At 56.6% G+C, this 27,009-nt stretch overlaps 2 long non-coding RNA genes across 4 annotated transcripts in view; both read left to right on the top strand.

Annotated features, from left to right (window-relative positions):
* Positions 1–235: 235 nt before the first annotated feature.
* Positions 236–27,009, top strand: part of LOC132005965 (uncharacterized) — a 34,856-nt gene continuing 8,082 nt past the window's right edge. The window contains exons 1-2 of the long non-coding RNA XR_009400941.1: positions 236–429; positions 4,591–4,737. This is a non-coding gene — a long non-coding RNA (uncharacterized LOC132005965). The remainder of the gene's footprint in view (positions 430–4,590; positions 4,738–27,009) is intronic.
* Positions 15,743–18,639, top strand: LOC132005456 (uncharacterized). Of its 3 annotated transcripts, none has more exons than XR_009400799.1 (4): positions 15,743–16,155; positions 16,626–17,403; positions 17,578–17,760; positions 18,426–18,639. It is a non-coding gene; the product is annotated as an uncharacterized LOC132005456 (long non-coding RNA). The 3 variants fall into 3 exon arrangements; XR_009400798.1 differs by lacking the exon at positions 15,743–16,155 and having other exon boundaries at positions 16,162–17,124; positions 17,259–17,403; XR_009400797.1 differs by lacking the exon at positions 15,743–16,155 and having other exon boundaries at positions 16,162–17,403.

Below are 27,009 nucleotides of genomic sequence, written 5' to 3'. Positions count from 1 at the left end.
GTTGAGAAATTTCCATTTGGTAAGTATTACTTGCCATCATTAATGTATTTAGAGGATGGAGCCTCGGAATACAAAGACCAGAATGATCGGCTCAGCCACCGGCCTGAGGCAGCTGTTTTCACATTTAGGGGTACAGCCTTTCCAACTGTAACCGAGAATACATTTTATTTTCAAAAACTGAGACTATACTCTGTTGATTTTTATTTAAGATTTTATTTATTTATTTGACAGAGACAGACAGCGAGAGACGGAACGCAAGCAGGGGGAGCTGGAGAGGGAGAGGCAGGCTTCCCGCAGAGCAGGGAGCCTGATGTGGGGCTTGACCCTGGGATTATGACCTGAGCTGAAGGCGGATGCCTAATGACCGAGCCCCCCCAGGGGCCCCCGTTGATGTTTCTGGAACCTGCTCTTTCCACCCACTAATACACGGTGAGTGTTTTTTCACATCCGCGAAAACTACCGGAGTCATGGTGTTTGTCTTCTGCTGGACGGTTGTATAATCATTAGAGTTATTTAGAGTTGGAAGTGGCAAGCTGGTGAACCACCAGCCAGATTGGCCCTCTGTCACACCATGGGACTGCGTAGTTTGCCAACGCACAACAGCAGGAGCACTGTTCCCTTGAATTTATAGGAGACGGGTGACCCCGGAGCAGTGCACAACCTGCACCACCGTTCTCAGAAGCCCCATCCCAAATTTTGAATAGGCATTCGTGTTTTGAAATGGGAAGATTTCACATCAAAACCCAGCTCTCGACTGCTCTTGACAAATCCAAAAAAGATCTATCACACTGGGGTCCTGTTCTTGCAGGGCTGAGGGGGGCTGGAACGGAGATGAATGTCCGTTCGGATCGGGGGAGGCGGGCTTTCCGGGGCCCTGCAGTCCCCCATGCTTGGTTAATCCCCTGCTACCCTGTCACAAAAACTCCTTGATGTTAACAGTCTGATGCGTATAAGCGTCTGTGTTTGCCACCCCAGGAGGCCACTTGTAAATATTTGTTGAATGAACGAAGGGTTCCCTCTTCAGAGCCACAACAGGCTGGAAACAGAAGATGCTTCCTCTCTGTCGTTCAAATAGCCCAGATAGGGAGTTGCTATGGCAACCCTGGGACCATATTGCTTCACCAGTGATCACAGAGTATCCTCCAAGAAGCAGCACCCCCCGCCCACCCCTCCAACCTCGTGGGTAGTCACTTTCAGCTCGGAGAAGTTTCGGAAGGTTCCGGGCGCGGAAACAGGCTTGCTTTCAGAACACAACGTTAACTCAGAAAGGGAGTCCCAGGGATCATTCAGATCTGTGTAAATTCTGGCCCTTCCCCAATAAAGAATTCCTTTTATTGCGTATGGCCCCCTACGTCCCATATTTTGGAACAATTGTCTGCCGAACCAAATATTTAGGAAGCACGGATTTGTTTTCTCATTTAAAAAGACAATCACAGGGTGCCTGGGTCGCTCAGTGGGGTTAAGCCGCTGCCTTCGGCTCGGGTCATGATCTCGGGGTCCTGGGATCGGGTCCCGGTCCCGCGTCGGGCTCTCTGCTCAGCAGGGAGCCTGCTTCCTCCTCTCTCTCTGCCTGCCTCTCTGCCTACTTGTGATCTCTCTCTGTCAAATAAATAAATAAAATCTTAAAAAAAAAAGACAATCACAGATGAACTGTGGGAGCTCCGAGGTCACGTCATCAGTTGAATGTCAGGTGGTTAAATAATTGGGTTCTAATCCTGGCTGCTGTGTGACCTCGGACAAGTTGCAGAACCCTTCTGGGCCTCTGATTCATCACCTTTTAAATCATAACACAGTCTCCATCTTGTACGTTTCCTGGGAAGTGTCTGATACACAGTGACGCAGGAAACGCTCAGCAGAGAACTTGGCTAATCATGGCAGCCATTCGACCCCGAACGGCCAATACAACTTGGATAATGGATGAGAATCAGGGTATGAGCTCAGCAGGGGTTCATCTGGGCAGCCACACTGAGGCTAAAGCAGAGTGCGTTCCCCAAACTCTCTTGCCTTAGGGTTCTGGTGTACTGGCTAGATGTACTCACGTGAGATTTGGAAGGTTCGGGGGAACATGGGAATGGGGTCTCTGTGACCCGTTTCCTCTTGGCCAGCAAGGTCTTCGGGATGTGGGTGTCCTGTCTCTAGCTCTGTGGGCGTCTCCAGGCAGGTGCAGGGCCGCGGTGGGGGCTCTCAGCCCTGGGATGCCACTCTGAGGGTGTATCCTTGACTCCATGGTCTCTCTCTCTTTTTAAAAATTTTATTTATTTGACAGAGAAACACAGCGAGAGAGGGAACACAAGCAGAGGGAATGGGAGAGGGAGAACCAGGCTTCCCACAGAGCAGGGAGCCCAACTTGGGGCTCTAACCCAGGACCCCAGGATCATGACCTGAGCCAAAGGCAGCTGCTTAATGACTGAGCCACCCAGGTGCCCCGACGCGATGGTCTCTTGTGTAGCTTTCTGATTGTCAGTCCTCTGGAGTGTGGCAGTTGCCCGGGAAGGTCAGTCCTGTGACATCTGGAGGTCCTGACTGCGGCCGTCGCCTCTGTAAGCATCTAATGCCTTGTCTTAACTTTCTGCCAGAAATACTTAGAATCTTTTCTACTTTCGGCACTGAGCCTGACTCATGCCGCCTCCCTGGGTCCTGACCTATCCCTGCTGGCCTCCCGGGGTGTGTGCCTGCCCTGACCTGCCAAGGCGGCTCGGTCTTGACTCTCAGCCTGACTCTGATCTCCAGCTGCTGCTCACCTCCACTGTAGACAACCCACTTCAGCCCGCTGCCTACCTGCTCAGAGGCATTCGGTTCCTGCTCCTCAAGAAGAACACTGCACGGGGTGGGAAATTGTTCCTGGTTCTCACCGCACTGATTTCTGGAATCTCTCACTTAGCAGTGAGTAAGTTCAAGAGTCACCAAGGGGGAAAAAAAAAAAGAGTCACCAAGGGATATTTCAAAGCTAAAAAGAACAGACTGGCTTGAAAAGGGTGCCCAGGTCATCACATCAAAGGGCCTGTGGGGGTGAACCAGTTATCCTTTATGTGCCTTAAAAATGTGCAAATTTGGGGCGCCTGGGTGGCTCAGTGGGTTAAGCCTCTGCCTTCAGCTCAGGTCATGTTCTTGGGGTCCTGGAATTGAGCCCCACATTGGGCTCTCTGCTTGGCAGGGAGCCTGCTTCCCCCTCTCTCTCTGCCTGCCTATCTACTTGTGATCTCTCTCTCTCTGTCAAATAAATAAAATCTTTTTTAAAAATGTGCAAATTAAACTAGTGACTATGTCGTGAGCTTTTTCTTATTAATGCTTTAATCTTTCTGAACTACAAAAGTAACAGCAATCTCATGTAATGAATTCCAGTAGTTCAGAAGTATATACAATAAGAAGGAAAAGTCTGGAAGGATACAGACCAAACTACAAATGGTGGGCACCTCAACACCTGTATTCTTCCAGACTTTGTGCACATACACACAGAGGCATGCCTAGATATAATTTTCTTGATAAAAGAAATTACGGAGGTGCCTGGGTGGCTCAGTGGGTTAAGCCGCTGCCTTCGGCTCGGGTCATGATCTCGGGGTCCTGGGATCGAGCCCTGCATCGGGCTCTCTGCTCAGCGGGGAGCCTGCTTCTTCCTCTCTCTCTCTCTGCCTGCCTCTCTGCCTACTTGTGATCTCTCTCTTTCAAATAAATAAATAAAATCTTAAAAAAAAAAAAAGAAATTACGTGTGGGTGAAATTGTGCATAGCTGTGAAATGTTATTTTTATGTATATTTGTGTCTAGTTCTGCAATGTGCTTTTTTCACTTAACAATGCATCAAGGGGAGGGTTCACCAACAGTTTGCATAGATAGAGCTCATTTTATTTAAATTCTCCTTCATGTTCGAGACCGTGGAGGTAGCTTAGTTGACTGGGTGGTCCCCGTCGATGGACACGGTGGCAGGCGGAATTCTCTGAGAACCGCCAGTGACACTGCGGTATCCCTGCCCTTGAGTCCAGAGGAAGGAACAAAAGGAAGGGGTCTCCCTCCCGGGGCTGGGACCTGTGACCCAGTACTTGCTGATTTTAAGAAAAGGATATTTTCCTCGGTGGGCCTTCCCTAAAATGGATGGGGCCTCCCTGGTGGGGACATTCAGAGCGGGAGAGGGTTTGGTAAGAAGGAGATGCCCCACCGCGGGGGGCCGGGCGGCCGAGAGAGGTTCCTGGCCGATGGGCAGCAAGAAGATGAAGATCTCAGTTATAAAGTCGCGAGGAAGCTCACCCCGGGAAACCCTGTGCTTGTCCGCACGCCGCCCCCTTCTCCCCACGCCCCCACCAGCCCCGGCGAGGATGCCTTTTTTTTTTTTTTTTTAATTTTGGTAAAATACACACAACATAAAATCTACCATTTTAACCATTTTAAAGCGAACAGTCCAGTGGCATTACACTCATTCACAACATCGTGCAACGACCAGCACTGTCTAGTTCCAGAACTTTCCATCACCCCAAAAGAACATCTCCTACCCATTAAGTAGCCTCTCTCTACCCCCACAACCACTCGCCTCCCCGCCAGACGACCCAGGACAGCCGCCTCTGCTTTCTGTGTCTCATGAACCGTTTTACTTTGTGCAGGTCGGACATGCCAGCTGGGGTATGGCGCACACGGAAGCCAGCTCGTGCTCTCTCCTCCTCAAGCTCCGACTTGTGTGAGAGGCTCCACAAACAGCAGCTGAGTGTCTGCCTGACCTCGGACCCCTCCCCGCCCGACTCTCATGTGAGGTCTGTCATCCTCACTGGGAGCGTGGCCCTCCAGTGTCCTCTCTGGGTGGGGGCTAGGAAGGAGGCTGAGTGCCCAGGGGAATGGCACCGAGAGGTGGGGCCTGTGCCCAGGGAAGGAGTCGCACCCTGCTTCGGAGGGCAGCTCTCGGCCCACGTGGTGGTGGCTGCGTGTTCTCAGACCTTTTTGATTTGCAGAAGAGGCCCCAGGTTTGGCTATTTAAGGAAAAGGCACTGGCATATTTTCAGAAAGCACGTTCTAGCAGTTCTGGACAGCATGGAGGGGTGAGGGCGTGGAGCGGCGGGGGTGGCGGGGAGCAGGGAGCCATTTTGCCCCAAAGGCTGGCTCCTTTGCCAAGGGAACAAGTGGTACGGGAACAGCAGGTTCCACGATGAGGGAGTCTCGGAAGCCCCAGACAGACACCCCCAGCTCGGTTGGTCTCCAGGCCCCGCGTGCTCCTGCCAGGCTCTTTAGAGATTCTAGAACATTCTCTTCAGCTGCCTGTGTGGCTGGCTGTTTCCATAGCACTGCCCAGCATCTAAGGAAAAGCAAGCCTGTGTGTGTCGCTTCGCTTCCCCCCCCCCCCAGCATCTCGAGGCCCCCTTTGGGCCCCGCACCCCCAGCCCTGCGTGACAGGGAGATGCCCCCGAGGGGATGGTTTGCTGGATTTATGTTCACCAGGAGCAGATGCTGTGGGAGGGCCCTGACCTCCCCCGCCTGGTGCATTGTGCTGATTTGGCCTTGGGGGCTGGGGCTGTTCCTGGATGAAAGAGGGAGAGAGGAAAACCCCACCCGCCTGGCCAGGCCTTGGGGAGCAGGCTGGGGGCACGCCAGCTGTCCTAGAGCAGGGAGGGGCCGGCCCAATGCCAGGGGAGTGCTGGAGAGTTCTTGGGGGGAGGGGGGCGCCCTCCCTAGGGCTGCCTGCATGTGGAGGGAAATGCTGGCTTTAACGAGCCCACAGGGGCCTTAAAACCTGGCTCGGGCTTGGAAGTTTTTCTAAAAGGCTCCTCCTGACAATGGCCATCGGGCCAGAAGGTCTCCGGTCACGTTAGCTTCGGCTCTCGGGCTTCATTTCTGTGTGGGAAAGCGCTTGCTCAGGGCCTCCCATGCAGCGGGGCTGTGAAAGTCTCCGTGCTGATTGCTGATCGGGAACTGGGGGGGGGCAGTGTGGGGCAGGGGCTCGAGAACCCTTCCCACTGCGGGAGTGGCCTGCGATGTTTGTGACAGGCACGGCCGCGGGCGACGGTGAGGGCGGGTGGGACTGGGAAATACGGAGGCGCAAGAAGCTATTTGCCTGGAATCCCAGAACCAAGTAGCGAAGTCGGGACTTGAACCCAAGTCTGTCGGCAAAGGCCCCCTCATCGGAGAGGCCTGCCTGACTGCCGTTCTGAGGTGGTACCCTGGGTCCTTCTCTAGGCGCTGGGCCCGGTTCACATTTCCTAGCCCATGTCCCCATCTGAGACCACGGGTTCGCCTGCCCCGCCCCCCCCTGCCCCTTTCGCCTCCCTGTCCCACTGCTGGCTTCCCTCCTCTGTTCCCAGCACTGGCCAGGACACCAGGGCCACAGTGGGTGCCCGGCAAACAGGGGCTACTGTTATTGTCCTAAAATACTGGCCGTGTGACAAGGTCTGGGAGGGAGTGTGGGGAGATACTGAAACCTTGTGTTGATGACGTCTGTGACATAAACACTGGGGGACACTGAGATGGTTGTACACAGACTCTCCAGAGGCCCCGGGACATCGCCAGTTATGTGCCCTGCAGTAGAAGAATGTTCCATAAAGTGGAAGGGAGGGTCAGGGATGGCAGGGGAGCGGGTGCTGCGTGAGGAGGAAGAAGGTACCGATGCTGCTTGGGATAAATGACCCCCCTCGGGGCCCCTGGTGGTGAGGACCTGCTCTTGGGGACCCCTGGCGATGAGGACCTGGTCCTGGGGTCCCTGGTGGTGACCCAATCCTGGGGACCCCTAGCAGTGAGGACCTGATCCTGGGGACCCCTGGCAGTGAGGACCTGATCTTGGGGGACCCTTGGTGGTGAGGACCCAGTCCTGTCCCAGGGACTTTTGGCAGTGAGAGGTCCCGATCTTGGGGACCCCTGGTGGTGATGATCCACACTCCACATCCCCAAATGCTCTGGGAACCCCGGGGAGCCCACTGTAGAGACAGGACAAGATAGCTATTTGATTATTCATGATACACCATTTCCATTGAAAAAGGAAGAGCTCACTCCAGAGGCCATTTTCACAGTGTCCTGGGGGTTCCGCTCTGAAACTCTGGGCTCCCGTTTCAGGTTCCTGACTTCCACCCTGGGATGATCCGAGGGCCCCTTCCCTTCAGGCCTCCGTTAGCCCAGTGAGGAGGGCCCTGGGACTCCATCTCCTGGCTGAGGGCCATACACCAGGGACAGCCAGCCTACCTGCCCAGGTCCTGTGGCCATAAGAAGGTTGTCCGGTCCCTTCTCTGGTGCTCAGTGTCCCCTTGGGATGAGGTCACTCCTAAATGTGATGGCGACTTGGGGCGGTGACGACAGGCCGCATGGAGGAACAGTTGCTACGTTAAGTGCTACACGATCACTGGAATGTATTAAAGCTCACCCTTCCCTCAGCCCTCCTGACTCCTGCGGCACACGTCGCAGTGCAGAGGGCTGGGCCCGCCCCCAGCAGTTCTGCCCCAGCGGGTGTGAGCCGGCGCAAGGATCTGCATTGCCAACAGGACCTCCGGTGCCGCTGCTGGTCTGGCACTGGGCGGCGGGTGTTGTCCTTGGGTCTGGGTAGAGAGATGCCTGTAACGTCCACGAAAATGTTAATACATTTTCATAACACACAAGCCCGTGTCTGCGAGGGCTTCCCTGGGCCGGGACATGCTGTGAGCTTTCCTGCCTGGCACCCCCCACCCCCGCGACCTCCCAAGCACTCTGTGGGAGAAGTATTCTCATCACAAATGAGGGGCCTGAGGCTCAGAGGGGCAGTGCCGGACCCTGGCAGGTGACACCGATGTTCTAGGGTCCAGGTCTGACTCCAGCTCCCGGCTCTGGGCCCCCTGGGGGCCATCTCTGGCTTAGCAGGCAGATTTCACGTGCGTCGGGAAACCCGCTACTTCACAAATTTGCTCCAAAAGGCTTTCCTGAGTGCCCCTCTGTGTGCTGGGGATTGCACGGTTGGCTCACTTTGGTTCCCAAACCAACAGAACTCAAGGCAAGGATTCCAGTGCAAGGGGCTTATGTGTCAAGTGGTCCAAGATACATAAACAGGGGAGTCGAGGTGACACGGGGGGAAGGGGCTGCGACGGGAGGGTTGTGACCACCCGAGGCAGCCCTAGGCAGCAGGGACTCAGTCCCACGGAGGACCCTGAAGACCACACTGTGTTTCTTTTCCCCATAAGGTCAAGGCAGCTGCTGCTGGCCCTCTGCTCTCCCCGACCAGCTCAGGTCTGCTCTCAGGAGGCTCAGAGCCCTGCACTCCCTTCCCTTGCTGGTGGGCAAAGTGGTCTTGTCCACCTGGCAAGAGAAATGCACATGTCAGGGTGGAGAGCAGGTGCCAGGGGGCCCGGCTAGAGTGGCAAAAGAATGGGGGGTGGTGTACGGTCAACATATTATTTTTTTAAAAAGTATTTTATTTATTTATTTGATGGGCAGAGAACACAAGTAGGCAAAGAGGCAGGCAGAGAGAGAGAGAGAGGAGGAAGTAGGCTCCCTGCCAACCAGAGAGCCTGATGCAGGGTTCGATCCCAGGACCACGGGACCATGACCTGAGCCGAAGGCAGAGGCTTTAACCCACTGAGCCGCCCAGGTGCCCCTGGTCAATGTACTATTAACATATCATTAACAAGGGGTCCGCCAAACTCTAATTCCAGGGCCAGACAGGGAGCGTGTATGAGCCAATGGTCTGCGTGGGGACAAGGATCACTAACTGCCCAGGTTTGGCGTTGGAGCTGTCTGGTTTGAAAACTGAAAGACGCATGTCCCAGGCACTTCAGAATGGTGGGTGGCTCCTGGGTAGACTGTAGTAGCAGGCAGAGCTGGTGCTCCCTCCAAAGTGACAGGCACCCCCCAGCTCAGCGAACTTCACTGGGTTAGGGGTGAGCCTCCATCTTGCCAGATCATCCAACATTTCAGGAAGACTCAGAAACCGGGGTTCTAGGTGAAATGTACCAATTTAAAGGGGAATGGATATTTCAAAAGCTCTCGGTGGGTCCAAGCCTCTGTGTCCAGGCAGGGGCGGAGACGGCTTTCCTGGTAAAGAGTGAGGCGTCACGACTCTGGTGAGCAAGAAGCCGCGAGGGGGGTCGGATGGGGGCAAAGCGGTTTGCCCTTTGCCCTTTTGCTTTCTTGGCTGCTGCGCTGCAGGGAAGGCATCCGGGCCCATCTGTGGGTTGCCAGGAGGGAGCCCTGGCACAAGCACGGCCCTGTCTGGGTCTACAAAGCCCCCGGGGAAGGGAGCCGACCCTACGTGAGTCCAGCTCCTCCTTTCACCGACACGGCCCAGAGACGGGAGAGGCTTGTCCAAGGCCACGCAGCCAACGACGAGCCCCCACGGCCCACCCCTCCCTCGCGTCCCAACCCAAACGCAAGTACACGTGGCGCCCCCCTCCCAGCCACCCCTGCCAGCAGGTCTATGACCGCGTGTCTCCCTTTTTGGGGGCAAGAGCGTCAGACAGGAGAGGAACGAGACGGCAGGCGAGCGGGGCCGGCTGGGGAACACGCTGCTCTGGCGGCTCGGGGAGCCGCGCCCGCTCCGAGCGGCTGTTCCACGCAGTCTGCAGACGGAGGGACAGGCCGGCCTCCGCGGGGAGCGGCAGGAGCCAGGTCTCCGAGGCCGGCCCGCACACGGCTACGGGGAAGTCCAGAAGGCTGGGGTCGGCGCCCCCGAGACGTTAGCTCGGCACCGCTCCGAACGCGAGCCCCTGCCCCAGGCCCAGGCCCAGCGGCGCGGGGCGGCGCGGCTGCGCATGCGCGGTCGTGCAGGTCGCCCCGGCCGGCCCGAGGGGAGGCGGCGGACTCTGGCAAGGCGCGTGGTGTCCTCGCGCGGACCACGGGCAGCGGGGCCCGGGGGAGGGAGTGAGAGCCGGACGAGGGCCCTCAGAGACCCTGGTCCACCCGTCCTCCGCCTTCCGGCACTGCCAGTCTGCCGACTCCCCACCCGGGACGCAGAGGCTTGCCTTCGCCTCCTAAACTCGTGAGCCCCCAGGCCGGGCCACAGCATGGCGGAGGCGCGCGCGAAGGGGAAGCGTCCGATTGGCCCAGGTTGAGTCAGGTGACCACCCTTGGTCCAATCAGCTATAGCCAGGGCCGGCGACTCGCCCGCGGCACGTCGGTCACGTGGCACGTCGGTCACATGGCCAGGCTCGGACGCGGGGAGGTTTGGGGGGTGCCTGGGGCGCGGCCGCAGCAGAGAGGCTGGGTGGGCTCGGGGACGGGGCCCGCCCGCCCGGCTGTCCGTCGTCCGGCGATTCAGAAGATGCCCGGGGACGAGAGGCTGCGGCAGCGTTCAGGCCGCGACGGGAGACGAGCAGGTTTCATTCCGTGTAACCGCACGGACGCAGCAGAGGGACCTCGCTGGTGGACTGGCCGGCCCCTCGCCAGGTCCCCACCTACGGCCGGAAGTTACGGGGGCGGCGCCTCGGGGTGGCTGGCCCCGTCCCTGAGCCACCGCGCTGCCCGCCCGTGTCCTCAGGGACCCCCTCCTGCGCTGACCCAGGGGAGCAGAGTTCCCCAGGGAGGGTTGGGGGGAAGCAGCTCGCCGGGTCCGGGCCAGCGACGCTCCGCTGAAAGACCGGCTGAGAACCGCCAGGCCCGGGCCAGCCCCACGGCACCCCGTGGTATTGACCGCACGGCGGGTGCCGTGCTTCGTGCTCTGCCTGACTTTCTTCTGCGACGTCCGTGACGGTCCTCCTCCAGGAGCCCTCCCGTCACCCACCGCGCAGATCAGGAGATGGAGGCTCGGCCACATGAAGCCACTTGAGCCCTCTTCCCATGTGTGTAGTTTGCTGTCTCTCCTGCGTGCCCAGGACATGTGGGGGCCGCTCCATGATGGCTCACTGTCCATTTCTGGAGGGCAAGGACTGCACCCAGACACAGTCCCCTGTCCTGTCCTTCCCCGACCGGGACCCTCAGATGGCAGGTGTCCAGCCGTCTGTGACGGCTCCTCCTCCCACCCAGGAAAACCTGCCGTCAGCTCCTTTTCCACACTGAGGTGCCAAGGACCGAGAGTGGCAAAGGAGTGCCCCTCCAGGGGAAGAGCGATGGCTGTAGGGATGGAAGCTTCTGTGGTGGGATTGCAGGCAGCAGGTCGGGGAGAGCGCTTGAAGACCCGCCTGCCTTGCTCCTGGAAGCTGCCCCCCTCCCCCCGGAAACCGGTTGTAATAAGAGGGCCGGGGTTGTAGAGGGAGCTGAATCCCAGATTTTCCATTTCTGTGCTGCTTTGATTCAGCAGCCCAGCGGACACCGGCCTGCATGAATGCCCCCAGGTCTTCTGGATCTTGGGAAGGGTACCCCGAGGTTCTCTCAGCCGCTGTCACCTTTCACCTTTGGACTCACCTGGAGGTCAGTACTTCTTTCCCAGTGGGTCCCAGTTGCTTTAAAAATGCGAGAAAAAATGGAGAGCAGCAGAACTTGAAACAATGCCCCATCCCTGATTATCAACGGAATTAGCTCCCAGAGGGGAAGGACCGGCTGGATACCCCCCACCCCCGTCACTGTCGTCATAGACTTAAGCATCAGCTTGAAGGTGACATTTCCTCCCTCCAGCCCAAATGACATTAATCTGCCTGGGATGATGTCCTGAGGGCCCTGAAATTGAGGTCCAGCCACTGCTCTGCCCCCCACTGGGCTATATGGCCTCCAGCTGACCACTTCCTCTCTGGGAGGGAGCTCGGGCTTCCGCTTCTTGCTCCTCGGAAGTGACAGCCTGCAGACCCAGGTGCTCCAGGGAGGTGGTGGTTGGGCTAAGTGAGCCCCTGGGGTGGGTGGGTGGGGGGAGCACAGCCAGCCTCTCCTCACCACTGGAAGTGAACGAGAGCTTGGGTTTCTAGAATATTGGCCTTTTCAAAAGAAACCATAACTTCGGATTTTTTTTTTTTAATGTTAAGATTTTTGTCATACTTGCTTTTGTCATTTTGAGGTTTTTAAAGTAGAACATCCATGCCCAAAAAAGGTACTCGAATGCACCTTATCCCCACCCCCGGCCCTCACTGTCCCCATGGCCACCCCCATGCCCACCCCACTCCCTGCCAGGTCCTGATCTCGCACCCGTGGTGGCTTTGACAGTATGCTGACACCTTGCACATGGGGTGTTCTCTTGTGTCTGGTTTGTTGCCCCCACCCCAACCCCACATTCCATCTGAAACTCATCCAGGCTTTGGGTGTAAGTTGTGAACCACTCACTGTCCGCTAACGTACTGTAGTTGACGCTGTGAACATAACACATATGTTCAGTCTCAGTACCGCGAGAGTGTCGGGTGGTCCCGTGGGCTGGGGGGCTGGAATGGAGAGAAATGTCCTGAGGACTCTAGCCCACACCTTTCGGGGGACACGCATGCACGTTTCTACTGGATCTATCCCAGCAGGAGGGACTCTTGGGTCAGAGCAAGGCAAGTATTCCAAGAAAGATGGATTTTATCTGAAATCTCCCTATTTTGCAGTGACAGAAAGCAATGAATATCTGTTTATTTTTCTTTTTATTAAGATTTTATTTATTTGACAGAGACAGCAAGAGAGGGAACACAGGCAGGGAGAGTAGCAGAGGGAGAAACCTGTTCCCCCTGAGCAGGGAGCCTGATGTGGGGCTCGATCCCAGGACTCTGGGATCATGACCTGAGCTGAAGGAGACGCTTAAGGACTGAGCCCCCAGGTGCCCCTGAATATCTGTTTAAACAAGGACTCAGTTGGGGCGTCTGGCTGGCTTAGTCAGTAGAGTATGGGACCCTTGATCTTGGGGCCGTGAGTTCGAGCCCCATGTTGGGTATGGTCATGACTTAAAAGTAAACTCTTAAGGGGCACCTGGAGGGCTCAGTCAGTTAAGCATCTGTGATTTCGACTCAGGTCCTGATCTCAGGGTCCTGGGATCCAGCCCTGTACTGGGCTCCGCACTCAGTGGGGAGTCTGCTCGGCTTCTCTCCCTCCACCGCTTCCGCGACTGGAGCGCACCACGTCTGGGCTGGGTTGGACTTGACCTCCCTTCTCCCTCATAGCTCGCAGTCAGCCTCACGTGGGCTCTATCATCTTAAATGTGCTCACATTTTGTCACTGTGAAAGTATCACAGTATCATAGAACACGGAGGGAACAGAGAACGGAAAAACGCAAGGCGGGGAGTTCAGCGTCTGAGAGTGAGCCCCGAGCAGGGTAGCCTTGTGTATTCTGTGTCGGCGCCCTGCCCCCCGTGTGTGCGCACAGCGGGTGACACCGCTGTCTGTACATCACATAGCCTGCCTTTTTGACTTAATCCTGAGTGTTTGCCTGTTACTATGCGGCCTTCCTACCCAGCTACAGTTGGTCGTAGCCTCAGTCAGTATTTTTTGGTGGGAGGAGGTGTTTGTCCAGTAATAAAAAGGCACAGAGGAAAGTGGTGTTATTGTTTTGGTTTTTTTTTTTAAGATTTTATTCATTCAGGAGAGAGAGAGAGAGGGCAAGGACAAGCACAAGCGGGGGGGGAGGGGCAGGGGCAGAGGAGAAGCAGACTCCTCGCTGAGCCGGGAGCCCGACTCGGGGCTCGATCCCAGGACCCTGAGATCAGGACCTGAGCCTCAGGTGGACGCCTAACCGACTGAGCCACCCAGGCGCCCCGGAAACTGGCTTTAAGGGCATGAAGTCTGTGGACACGTCACTTGGATTCAGAATCCAGCTGAGCTGATTGCCCATGATGTGACCTCTCCAGGCCTCAGTCCGCCTCATCTGGAAAATGGGGATAATACATAGCCCTGCCTCCAAGGTTGTGCAAGGTTTGTGCTTACAGAAGGTGCACGTGTGCCTCCCCAGAACTCAAGGTCACACGGGACCTGGGGACTGTTTTGTAAACCATTTCACGGTGACCCCCCTGTTTCTCTGCATCATGTGTGGGGCACAGTTTGTGGCTCTCTCAGGGATCTGGGTGTCTTGTAAGGAGAAGCCGGGACTCTCTTTTTAAGGTTGTTCGTGGAGCAGAATGTCTTTTTGGTTAGACGTAGTGTCTTCCTCCAATCCAAAATCGACATGGGTTTCTGCCTCCTGTGGCATAGAGTCTCACTCCGGGACCAGAGGTCAGGCAGGCTTCCTGCCCAGCAGAAGAGGTTTGGGTTTCCTGAGCTCAAGGTTCCTCAGTGGGGAAGAGCACGCTGGGTGGCTTCTCATCACCCCTCAGGGGCCTGGACCAAAGGGGACGGAGGCAGAGTGGAAGCTCGCGTTGCTGTGGGGCTATGAGTCGCGCACCCCTCTTCTGACCCAGAGGGCTCATGTCTTCTGCCCGCAGCCTTGGAACTGGTGGGCTAGCTCATGGGCTGGCACACAGGGTAGTCTCTGCTTGTCCACGGTCCCTGGGCCACTCCGTGGTCCTCCCCAGCATTACTCCAGAGACTGTACAACATTCCCTCATTTTGCTTTTCTATCCCTCTTAGGACCAGTCTTCCACTGTCAGAAATACAGCTTATTTCTGACATTTCCCTCTTTATGCAATGCTGCAGGGACCAGTCTTGGAGCTGAACTTCACTCTCATGTGACTATTTCCATGCCTTAAGTCAGAAGTCGAAGGACAGGACCCCTGCTATTGGCCCATCTTGCGTCTTGATCCCATCATAGATTGAGCCCTTACGGATCGGAGCTGCTGGGGGACTACCCACCCCATTCGCCACGAGCCCCTAGAACCGTGTCAGCCTTCCCATCTTCCCGATTCCCCCTGGGGAGCACCAAACACACCGAGCTCTACAGGGAAGTCATCCCTCTGACTGTCACCAGAGCCTGAGCTCTTCGAGGGCAGAGACGTCCTTATCCTTGTGTCCCTAGGACCTGGCACATAGCAAGTGCTCATCCCGTGTTGGCTGAACCTCTCCGGGGCCATAAATAAAACCAAGAGGATGCTGAGACACCATCCTTCTCGGTACTGAGCCCGCTGGCTCTCTCTGACCATTACTGCACGCTGAGGCGTGTTCTGAGTGTCGCGAAATCACATCTGTGAGGAGCCGAACAGGAAGACAAAGGAAAGCTAGGACCTGGGGTGCTGCCCGGAGCCAGCTCCTTGACCCCCTCAAACATCCCCCTGGTGGGCATCTGGGAAAGGCTTTTAGAGCCTTTCACTTCTACTTTCTGTTGAGACAGAATATACCCAGAGCAGCGCACATACGTGCACTGAACACAACTGGGTTGTCGCGCTGAGATCGACGTGACCAGCCACCCGGCCCTGCCTCGTGTCCCCCGACCTCCCCGCATTGCTAAGCATCATCTTGGTCCTAAGCACGTGGATTCACTATCCTGCTTCCGTATGCACATGCACACACGTGCCTGCACACACACTCCACACACGCACGCACATGTGTCCACGCGCACGCACACACACACCTGTGTGCTCGTCTGTGTCTGGTTCCCCTGGCTCGGTGTGATGTTCGTGGGACCCGGCTCTGCTGCCGTGTGCACTGGTCACCCTCCTTTGTTCTGGGTAGTTTCTGTCCTGTGGACAGACCACTTTTTTTTTCTTCTCACCATTCTACCTTTGACGGGTATTGGGGCCATCTTCAGGGGGAGTTGTGCTGCTAAGAACCTTCTAATACACGTTCTTACACGTGTACCCATCCTGCTGGGTGCGTCCCGAGGAGTGGAATGATTCATGTGCGTCTGAGTTCAGCTGTAGGAGAGACTCCCAGAGGGTTGGGCACTGTTTCTCCAACGAACAACTTTTGGGAACCGAAGAGTCGGGATGGATAGACGAAGGCGAGGCCACAGTCAGGGCCGGCGTCGGGGGTATACGGGCCCCTGCTCGAGGGGCGCCTGCGCTCGGGATTTAATTCTCTGTGGCAGCTCTCTTGAAAGTCTCGATAATTTCATCTTTCCATTTGTGTTTTGTAAGTGAAGCGCGATGGGGACAGCGGAGCTCGCGTGGGGCGTGGTGGTCTACCAGCAGGCGCCATCCCCTGGCTGTCCCCAGTAACCACGGCTGCTTTCCCCTGACTCGTCCAAGGGCATCCTTTGCCCCAGGGACGTGTTATTAAATAATAAAAACACCACGACAGGTGGGGAGTGGGAGGCTGCAGAAGAAAGGAGAGAGGCTTTTCCTGCCTCGGAACGAGGAGGCACAGAGTTTTCTTTGCCCTGGCGGCCCGCTGGCCGGAGTTCATCGCGCACTCACCACGGCCCCGGCCCTCTGCCAAGCACTCCGCACACGTGACCGTGACCGCATTGAGCGACTCGGCACCCCTGCGAGCTCAGCCTTACTGTCATCGCCTTCCGCAGACAAGGAGACAGGGTGAGGGGGGCGCTGGGAAGTCACCCCACTCCACCCCCGGGGGCTAGCCGGGAAGCGGGCCCTGGGCAGACTGGAAAGCTTGTGCTTATTATGCCCCCAGGGTACCCGGCCGTCCTGCAGGTGCAGGTCAGGGTCGTCTCACCAGGGGATCCTCTGGGGGAAGCAGAGGAGCCGCATGAAGAAGGCCCTGCCCACCCCCAGCCTGGGTGACAGCCAGGGTGGCGTCAGCAGAAGGCCTGGCCGCACTATGGCTGGGGGCTGGGGATCCCCCGGGGGCTGAGAGGGGATTGTGGGAAGGATGGCAGTCTGGGGGGGGGACGCAGTCTTCTGCGGGACGCAGCCCGAGAACGGGCAGTGGCCGTGTCAGAGCCCGGAAAGCTTTGTGAAATGACGGGGAGGTCACGACTCCTGCCGGAGGAGAGGTCGGGCTGGAGGCGCCTGGCTGGACACTGGGCCTTTGTTCCCGCCAGGACTGCTGCAGCCCTTTGTGGGCATCATCGCTGAGAGGAAGGAAGCGGACAAGATTTATCTCCCAGAGGCTTAGCGACTTCCTTTGGAGAGGCCCCTGTCTGTCCCGCCCAGAGCTCTGAATCCCCCCCGGAGAGCGCTTTGCCGTGAGACACGGGAGGGCCAGGGATCGGTGGCTTGCTGAGCGTCTTAGGAAACGCGTATCCGTGCGTGCTTGCCTCTGTGTGTGTGTGTGTGTGTGTGTGTGTGTGTACATTCGCGAGTGCCCACGTGCGCATACGTGTGCAGCTTCTTTCCAAAAAGCCATTTTCACAGACACTTGTGTTGTCCACCATCCCAGCCTGCTAATGAAGTTTTATTTGTTCATTTGGTTGGTTGGTTTTTAAACGAGGAGAAGGAAATGACAAGACGCCGTAGGATTTTCCCTAAATCAGTAGCTCCGCTGGAGGACTGAAGGTCGGCTTGAGGACCTCCCTCCGGGAAGGGAGGCCCTGGGGGCAGGTGAGGGCAGGGAGTGGGCAGGAAATGGTTCAGCCCCTGCAGCCAGGGGGCTCTGGAATGTGTCTCACTGCAAGTTTCAAGGCAGGCTTGTTCTGTGCCAACTGCTGACTCTGGTTTCTGCTTCCGCGCGGAAGCTGGGTGGTGCCGCGGGACACTGACCCTCAGCCGCCTCTGGTTACATGGGGACTGGACGCCTGACCCAAGCCGGGCCGGTCAGCGTCTCCGTCCCTGGAAACGGCTGGCAGGACGGAACCTGGAACAGACGAGATGAAATCTTGGGTGAGGCCTTCGTCCTTGTGTCTCCCTTGAGGGGGGGGGGCGCAGGGGCCTTCTGGCCTCCTCTTGGTTTTCCAAGCTCTGGTTCGGGCCCTGTGAGACCCAACCACAGTCTCGCCTTGGGTTCTCTGAGACACCTCCTGCTCCTTCCAACAACTCTCCTTCGGTTTTACGCAGGACCGGCTACATAATGCGCAGGGTTCAGGGCAGAAGGAAACTGTGGCTCTTCTTGTTCGAACATTTACAAGGACTCCAGGGTGGCGACAGCAGAGCTGGGGCCCCGTGTGACTGCCCAGGTTACGGACTCCCTTTTACCAGCAACTAAAGGAACCTGAGCAAGACAGACCTGGTTGGAAAGAGGTGTCTTCCCACTCAAAGGAAAGGGGCTTCAGAATCCTCCTAGAACTTCAGGGGGCCGGGGACCTGCAGAGGACAGAAAACGTCCAGGATGATTACAAGGAGGAAAAGGCATCCCCGGGGCAGATGTCTGGCAGGGCGCAGAGCAGCCCCCGCCCAGGCTGGGGCTGGGTGGGTCGGTGGAAACTGGGAGCAGACGCCATACATGCCGTATTACTAGGGCACATGCAGACAGCCCCGGGTCCAGGCAGGAGGGCTTGGGCACAGAGCACTGCATTCCAAGAGCCCCAGAGGGGGCGACGTGCCTAGCAGGGGAGAGTGGGGTCTGGGTCAGATGAGAGCAAAGAGAAGGTTCTCTTCGCCCAGGGCAGTCTAGGGGCCCCATCAGCAGCACACATGGGAGAGCCCCAAAGTGCCCTCGTGCCTTTCCGTAAGGTCTCTGCATGGCTGCCTTTTGGTGCCAACGGTTGGTCTGAAAAACCGAGGAGCGAACTGAACCCTGTTCGTTCTCCGTCATGTGTTCATCTATTCCCAACCCACCGGAACCCCCAAAGGCCTCCATCTCCAAATGCCATCAAACGGGGGCAGGGGTAGGGCTTCAGCAGATGCACTTGGAGGGGACACTGACTTTCCATTGGAAACACTCATAACTATGGGTTTTTCCTTAGAATCTGGCTACGTGTCCTGACCCCGTTGCTGCAAATACACCTTAGCCAGGAATACAACCCCATGCCGGAAACGGGCGTCCTTCTAGCAAACCTCTGCGGTGAGACGGTCCTGCAGACCCTCGGCATAAGGCGTGTGGGTGATTTCTTGCCTTCTGTTTCTGGAAGGGAGTCCTGTTACTTTTATAAGAAACAAAAAGATACACACGAACATGGTTGAGTGAACCTGCAGCCAAGACGCCGTGTCAGTGATGAGATCAGGGCTCGGTCCAGCATCCGCTCCACCGGGGGGCTTCCTGCCTCCCCTGGCCCTCTGTCCATACGTTTCTGACGGGGGTGAGGGTGGCGGGACCCTGCCTGCCTCTCTCCGGCAGCCTGGAGATGGCTGGGGTGTCCCTGGGGGGGGCAAATTGTGCCCAACAAGAAACCAGGACTTCCAAATCCAGAGATGAGATTTCGAGCCGTTGAGGAAGGTGCCTCCAGGGACACTGGCCACCAAGGTCCCCGGGCATGTCTGAGGACTTCCTCTCAGGAATGCGGAGGCAACTGGCTTTTCTCTTCCTGAAGGGTCACTGTTGGCGTCACATTCCATGTCCCAGTGACTGCCCTGCTTACACCCGTGAGCGACAGAGTCAGAAGGAAGGGACTTCAGCAAGCAGAGTGGGCACTTGGCTAAAAATGCCAGCCTGGCAGCCCCGAATGCCCATGAATTTGCAAGTCGGTGACATTTGGGGGCTTCTTTGTTCAAGTTCTGGCTTGTCTGCCTGAGGCCATGTGTGCATCCAGACTTCCTGGGATGGCCCCGGGCCTGGTTCCTGCAGGACGATGCCGCCTCCCCAGCCTGGGGAAGTCGTGGGGACACAAGCCCATGGTGGAGAGTGGGAGCTGGCAGCCGGCCAGACCCGGGGTTCCACAGGGCACAGACTGGGAGACGCAGAGGGCGGAGGACGCTGTGGTCCGGATGAGGGCTCCGGCATCAGACAGACTGTGTCCCCCAGCTGCCTCAGCCTCGGAAGTTGGGCAAATTACAGGACCACTCTGAGCCTCTGTTTCCTCATCTGGAATGTGAGGACAGTAGCTTTTCCCAGCCCGGCTGCTGCTGGCCCATGACCAGCCAAGAGCACGGGTGACTTTGACAGGGAGTTGCCCATTTCACCGATGAGGAAACAGGTAGAGTGAGGAAACCAAATTTTCCATTTGACGGAAATCATGTCCAGGGCTTTGGTGTTGAAATGAGAGCAACTACCCACAGCCCCAGCTGCAACCCCTTTCTGACCTTTGAAAAAGTCAGTCATAAATCACCAGCCACTGTGGTCCACGCGTGGTCATCACGGAGTCGGCCGGGGCGGGGGCTGCCGACTCACCCTCTCTCAGACGGTCGAGGGGCGAGTGGTGGCGCTTTGCAGGGTGTGTCAAAAAGAGCAGAGACACGGGAATAACAAAGGCTGTGCTCTGGGGAGATGAGAGCCAGTGCCGCTTTAGGAGCGGTCCTCAAAGCCTAGAACATGGGGTACGCACTCCCACCCCCTTTTTACACTTGGGGAAACTGAGCCAGTTCGAGAAGTGGCCTGGGCACACAGCTAGGGGTCTGCAGCGTGCCCTCCCCCCTTACCCGGAGGCTCTACTGTCTCCAGTCAGTGGTGCGTGCGTCGCCACCAGCCGTCCGACGCTGCGGGCCGACGGCCTCTTGCCCTTACATTTCAGTGACTTTCCATCCTCTTCATGAGCTGGACCGGCTTCTCCTTTCCCTATGGGATCTTTCTTTCCTTCACCGAGGAGGGCCGTGGTTCAGTTCACAGATTCCAGAAGCAAATCCCAGCTCAGACATTCTTGTGGGATTTGGAGCAGGTCGGATTTTCTCTGCCTCGGTGTCCTCAGAGGTAATAAGACGGGGCTAATGCCTGAGCCGGCCTCACGGAGCTGGGGCCCGATGCAATGATCCGCGCCGGCGACGGGTGCAGAACAGGACTTGGCTCGTAGGGAACGCCACTTGTGTGCTCCGTCAGAGTACCTTTTAAAATAGCAACATCCATATTTGCTCAAAGAACAGACTTTGGTTGGAAAATTCTTGTAATTGGTTCCTGGGCGACCAGACACGTGCTGTGCTCTGCTTGGAACCGGGAGACCCAGGCTCTAGCCTTGGCCCTGCCAGTCGTCACTGTGTGACTTGGTGCCAGTCTCTAGATCTTTCTGAGCTCCGATTTCTGAAATTAGGCATCACGCTTCCACACCCAGTTGCTAGGAGCATCCCAAGAAATACGGGCTGGAAGCAATGGCTGAAATCAGAGCCTCCTTTTTTCTTTTTTTAAAGCAGTGAATCTGAGGTTCACGCCGCCAAGGAAACATCAGATTGTGTTTCTCGGAGTCTGGCATGTGCCTCCGTTAGAAAGCCCTCGGAGCCGCCAGTAACAGGGCCTCAGAAGTCACAGCTGCTGGCTTTGCCTGTTTCCTTTTGCCTCCAGGGCTGCCCGGGGCGGGGGTGGGGGGGGTACCTGGAACCATCCTCTCCACCGTAGGGTCGCAGGGTTGGTGGCCGCTGGCTGTATCCAGAGGGCGCCAGCAACACTCAGCCCTGACAAATGACAGTGTGCTCCTGCTCTCCGAGGGCCACGGTCCCCACTGTCAGAGCAGGAGGGCTTGGCCCACTGTCCCCACTCCTGGGCGTCCCGTGACTCTGCTGAGCTGGCGGCTCAGGCCAGTCTGGGTGGCCTCTCGGGCAGGCTGGGCTCCCAGAGGACCGAGTGTGCTTTCTTTTTTCTTTTCCTTTTTCTTTCTTTCTTTTCTTTTTTCTTTTTTCTTTTTTTTTTTTTTAAAGATTTTATTTATTTATTTGACAGACAGGGATCACAGGTAGGCAGAGAGGCAGCCAAAGAGAGAGGAAGGGAAGCAGGCTCCCCACTGAGCAGAGATCCCGATGTGGGGCTCCATCCCAGGACCCTGGGATCATGACCTGATCCGAAGGCAGAGGCTTTAACCCACTGAGCCTTCCTGGTGCCCCTCACAAGCGTATTTAATGCTGAGAACAGCTCCTGGGAGCAGCTCTTGTTCTTACCCCATTTTACAGATGGGGAGAATGAGGCTCAGGAAGACGGAACGCCATACCTGGGGTCCCACAAACAGAATGGGATCCCAGCCAGCTCTGTGACAACGCACAGTGCCCCCCAGCCCACGCCGTCTGACTGCACCCCTTCCCTGGGTCTCGGTAGGTGTGGACAAAGCTCTGCTTAGGCGGAAGCTTCTTGAACGTTGCTGTGCCCATGAATTAGCTGGTCAAAACGCAGGCTCCAGGCGGTTGCCCCCCCGCCCCCCCACCCCGATCTGCACGGGTTCGCCGCCATCTGCTGGGTCCATCTGCAATGATGCATAAGAGAGGAGAGACCAGGGGTCGCCGGGGAGGTGGGGAAGGGTCAGGCCACAGGCAAGCCCATTCTGTTTTCCAGCCATTTTAGCACCTGGATAACAGACCCCACAATCGAATTAGAGAGCCTGGCATTGAGCAGAGCTGAGTCGATGAGCACCTGCCAGCGGATTTCTCTGAGCACTTCGTGGAGGTCCAGCTGCCTCGTTAATCTCATTAGGCACCTGCTTAAAGAATTACCATCCCTGGCAATTCAGTTGGCCCTGCCTGATGGGGGTGGAGGGGCTCACTCCACGCCAGCAGCAGGTCAGGTCACTGAAAACAGAACAGGGCAAACCTGGTGGGGTCCCGCTTTACAAAACCATACCCTGGGACACGTCGGTGAGTGAGCACCCGTGTGTGTGATTCCCACCCCCTTCTTCCCTCGAGGCAGGCGTGGAGAACCAGCCAGTCCAGGGTGAAGTCATCCCAGGTCTGTAGTAGCACAAGAAACGCGAGCGTTCTGCAAAACAGTGCTTTCCATTTGTCACTTTTTTAAAAATCTCCTTTTCCTAAGACTTGGGTGTTGAACGCTTACTTGATGAAACAGGAGCAACCACAGACAATACTGTGTTTTTCAAACGTGCTTTTAACATTGTAGCAGCCCCTGCTGTTTCAGCTGGCCTGTGACACCCACGAGTCTGGAAACTCAGCATCGGGCCATTTGTGTAAAGGCGTGTGTCCAAGAATGCTAAAATGCGGGCTTGTGCGTACACGCCGAGGATGGGGAGAAACCAGAATGCATGTGTGGAGGGTTTGGCTCAATTATACCATCTTGGACGGCGGCGTCTTAGGAAAATAGAGGGTCGCGTGAGCCCCAGGGTGGATCGTGTTGTTCCAGGGAGTAGAGAGACAAGGTGCGCCGCGGGCTGTCATTGACTCCTGGTGTGTCCAAGGGGTGCGGATGCCTTCGGATGGGGATTCACACACCAGCTCTGGGAAAAGCCCCAGAAAAGCTTCTGGTCGCGGCTGCCTTTGTGGGGAGCAGGGCTGGGAACGGGTGTCCAGATTTCCGTTTTATTATATCCTCACTCAAGACCGTTGGAAGTTGTGACTGTGTTGGTGTGTGAATGCTTGAACATGCCACGATCACGCTAGTCTGAGGTCCGGGAAGGAAATACCCAGGCTGAGGCTAGTGACATGGGGTTTTGCTGCTTTATACCTGGGCAGAGCAGAGCCGAGGCTCTCCAGGCCCGCGGGCTGGTACGGATGGAGGTTATCAGACCACGAGTGGAGTTTGGGCCTGCACTGCTCTAAGGCTCTGGTTCTTAGGCTGAATCGCCGGGTGGGTTCCTTACCACAATCGGTGGTTCCTGACCTCTGCGCGGGGGGCAAGCGTCCGCTTTCCGCACAAGCTCCCGGTGCTATGGGTGCTGCTGCCTCGGGACCCCACACTGAGGACCGGGGCTCTGAGGGCCCCCACTCTGGTGTTGGGTTTTTCTCTCCCCACATGATTCGCTAGCCCTGCGCAGAGCAGCCGGCAGCAGGTGGGGGACTCACCAGGCCGTTTCATGGTTAACCAGGAGGGCAGAGCAAGGATTTCAGCCAAGGCGGCCCCTGACCCGAGCACCCACACCTAAGCCGCACCCAGACCAGCAAGGCGGGAGCCCTTCAGCATGGCCTCAGCCTCTGGTAGTTGAGAAACACGGCAGGCGCGCTTATGAGTGTGGCTCGTGCGTCATGTCCCCGGGCCGCCGTGGCCCAGGACCCCCAGCTGCGTGGCTGAGATAGGCCGGGTACACCCGGCTCTGGGGTCCCAGAGTCCAAAATCAAGGTGGCTCTCGGCAGGGCTGGTCCTTCTGATCTGTCTCGGGCCCCTCCCCCAGCCTGTAGCCGGCCACCTTTCCCGCGCCTCCTCACATCATTCTCCCTGTGTGTTTCTCCGTGTCCAAATTCCCCCTTTTTGTAGGAACACCGGTCCCATTGGATTAGGGGCCCATCCTGCCCCGGTGTGGCCTCGTCTGAACTAAGGACATCTGCAATGACCCTATTTCCAAATAAGGTCACATTTTGAATCTGGGGGTTAGGACTTCGGTGTGTGAATTGGGGAAGTAGAATTTAGCCCATCGGGGCCCCTGGGTAGCTCCTTCAGTTAAGCCTCTGACTCTTGATTTCAGCTCAGGTTGTGATCTCAGCATCGTGCGATCGAGCCCCATGTCCGGCTCCACACTGGGCACGGAGCCTGCTGGAGAGTCTCACTCTCCCTCTGCCTCCACACTTGCTCTCTCGCTCTCTCTCAAAAAAAAAAAAAAAAAAAAAAGGATTTAGCTCCTAACAGACTGGGTATGAAGTCTGCTTTTCAAACTGTAATGTGCAGTAACTTACTGGGGGACCTTCTTAGGACACAGATGGTGATTCAGTAGCTCTGGGGCGAGACTAGGGACCCAGCTTTTCTAACCAGCGTCCCAAGACTGAGGATCAGATGACACTAAGGGCTTTCGTTAGTGGAATTGTGGTTGGGTATGAGGGGGTTCTGTTTCACAAAGAGATGCAGGTGGCCCTATTTAAGGATGACTCTGGTTTCCTTCTAAATACCATGAACAGCAGGAAATACAGCAAAACGTTAACAATTGTTGTGTCTCGGGAGTGGGTATAAGAGGATTTGTTTTATTCTGCGTTTTCTTATGTTAAAGTTATTTTCTTAAATGAAAAAGAAGATTTTTGCAGGTGAGTCTAAGGGGGCCGTGGGGGTAAGTACTTCTGGAAATGGATGGATGGGTGGATGGAAAGACAGAGGGATAGATGGACGGGTGGGGGTGGGGGACCGTATGAGTGGGGTGCTGGTTTGCAGGGGGCCTCCCGTGTGCTCTGACGGGGAACAGGGCTCGGCACACCAGCACCTTCTCCAGGGGTACCTCATTCTTCCCCCACCACCCCTGCCTCTTGTTTCCCTGAGCATCAGCTTGGGGTGGGGGGGGTATTGGGACTGGGAAGGCCTTCTGGAACACCACCATCCCCCGCCACCTGCTTCTCTTGCTGGGTGGGGGGCAGGGACACTTGATATCTCCGTGTCCACACCCCTGCACAGTGCCTGGCACACAGCGGCGGGCACTCAGCCAATGGGTTGAGTGGGTGAATGATGGCACACTTACTCCAAGGACCTGGGCTCCTCCAGAGAAGCCAGGCTCGGGGAGGTCGGGTGACGCGTCCCAACCGGGGACCTGGGGTCTGAACGCCACCAGCGCTGTCCAGTGAAAACAGGATGCTGTTTCCCATACAGGAAGCCCCACACCGGAACCCCAGTGATCTAGTAGCTGCCCTCTAAAGTGTGAAAAGAAATGGGCAACGTTAATTCTAGTTTCTGTTTAACCTGATACGGCTAAGATATTATTTCCACGTGTCATCTCTGCTTTAAATTTTGGAGAGGTGGCGCGAGGGAGAGCTTTGTGGTGAAGGATTTGCCCTGTATCTTGTTGCCATGGCAGCCGCATGCCTCGACACGTGGCATGAAGGGACACAGATCCTACCCACACGTCACGTCCATTTCCTCGCCGTGACACCAGCAGTAATTTTGGAAGGTGTCACCAAGTGCAAAGCTGAGTGACCCTCTCTGTCCTGTCCTTGGAACTTCCTGTGAAATAATTATTTCAAAATGAAACTTAATGAGATATTTTACAATTAAAATGTTTGTCTTAAACAATTTTAAAAAATTAAACACACACACCCCCCCCACACACACCCCCGAAAGCTGGTCTCTGAACTCTGGTGTGTTTCACACTGCGAGCACACCACCTTGGGACCAGCCAGTGTTCCCGTGCCCCAGAGCTTGGACGCAGCCGTTCCGAACTTGGCTTCTTCCCTCCGGCACAGTGTCACGGGTCATGTGGGTTCTCGGAGGCTTGGTCCATCCCTCCCACTCACCAGGTATCTGGTAGACCAATCCCTTATCTTAGATAAGTTACTGCCAGTCTCTGAGCCGCAGTTTGCCTTGTCTGCCCAGCGGGGCCAATAGTGGTGCTTTTCCTTCTGGGTTGTTAAGACGCCACATGCCGGGCGCCTCCCACAGGCCTGTCCCAAGGTTCATTGCTGGTGACATTCACCCCGCTGCCATATTTGAGATCCAAAATGGCAGCTTCCTCTGGCTCCCCCCATGTATAATACCCTACTGCCTCTCTGCTGCCCTTCCCTAAGCCCCGAGTTCCCCGCCCATCTCTTCTTGTTTTAACTGCGGGGCAGGAAGTAGGATGACCCCTCTCTGTATGGACATGAATTCCTGGTTGCCATAGACACATGGTCCCTTCTGGAAAGCTAGTGAGCCTGCTGGGGGTTGGAGGCCAGACCTTCTGCAAAAAAAAAAAAAAAAAAAAAATCCGTGCAAAGCCTCTTTTGAAACTTTGGACTTCCTTTATGAGCCCCGTGGCGCTCCCCGCAGAGCGGCAGCTTTTCACCATATAAGGCAATCCCCTGAGCGCGGGTGCACAGGTGAGAGCGGCTGTGACCCTGGCCTTGCTCAGCTCAGCTGCAAGGGCGCTTCTGACTGAGCATGTGCACAGAGGATCTTAACAGTCAGGAGGTTTTTGACACCTTTTATGGTTTTAGAGGAAGAAAGACCTGCGTACCGCAAAAGCAGAAACACGGCTTCGTCGTGGTGAGAGCCGGTGGGTTGTCAAACCAGGGTGTGACTAACACTGTGAAGGGGCCGTGTGTCTCCAGGTCACCACCGCGTGGCAAGAGTCTATCAACAGGATGGGGCATAAACCCTCCATCCCCCCCACCCCCGAGCCCCAGGGCTCATCGGTGGTGTCTTCTCCCACTGTCCTAGAACCCGCTTCTGTCTTCAGAGGACTTCAGCTCCTCTGCCTCCAATTCTGCATGCCCGGGTTTTGGGGGGGTGGGTACAGAGAGGCAGGTAGGTGTCTGGGAGCTTGAGCTGGGGCCTGAAGGGTGAGGGAGTGGAGAAAGTGGGGGTGCTTATATCTGGTGGAGTGGAAAGGCCCTTGGGAAGGTTCGGAGCTGGGGGGTCGGCGTGCTTCCCGAGTGGGACGGCGTGCGTGCAGGGAGAGAGGGCAAGCCAGAGTGTGGGGAGTCGTGGGGTCTGCTTAGGAGCGTGGAATTCACTGTAGGGTTTTTAAGCAGGCGAAGAGTGTGACCCGACCTACTTGGTGGGATCTCACTGGCCGGTACAAGGAGGCTGGCAGGGACCGAGGGGTGAGTAGCCATTTTCTGAGCACCTTGGACTAGACAGGTGCA

This window comes from Mustela nigripes, chromosome 17 (genome assembly GCF_022355385.1).
Source record: "Mustela nigripes isolate SB6536 chromosome 17, MUSNIG.SB6536, whole genome shotgun sequence".
Taxonomy (NCBI): Eukaryota; Metazoa; Chordata; class Mammalia; order Carnivora; family Mustelidae; genus Mustela; species Mustela nigripes.
Note: the sequence above shows the minus strand (reverse complement) of the source record. Positions and strands in the feature narration are given on the sequence as shown.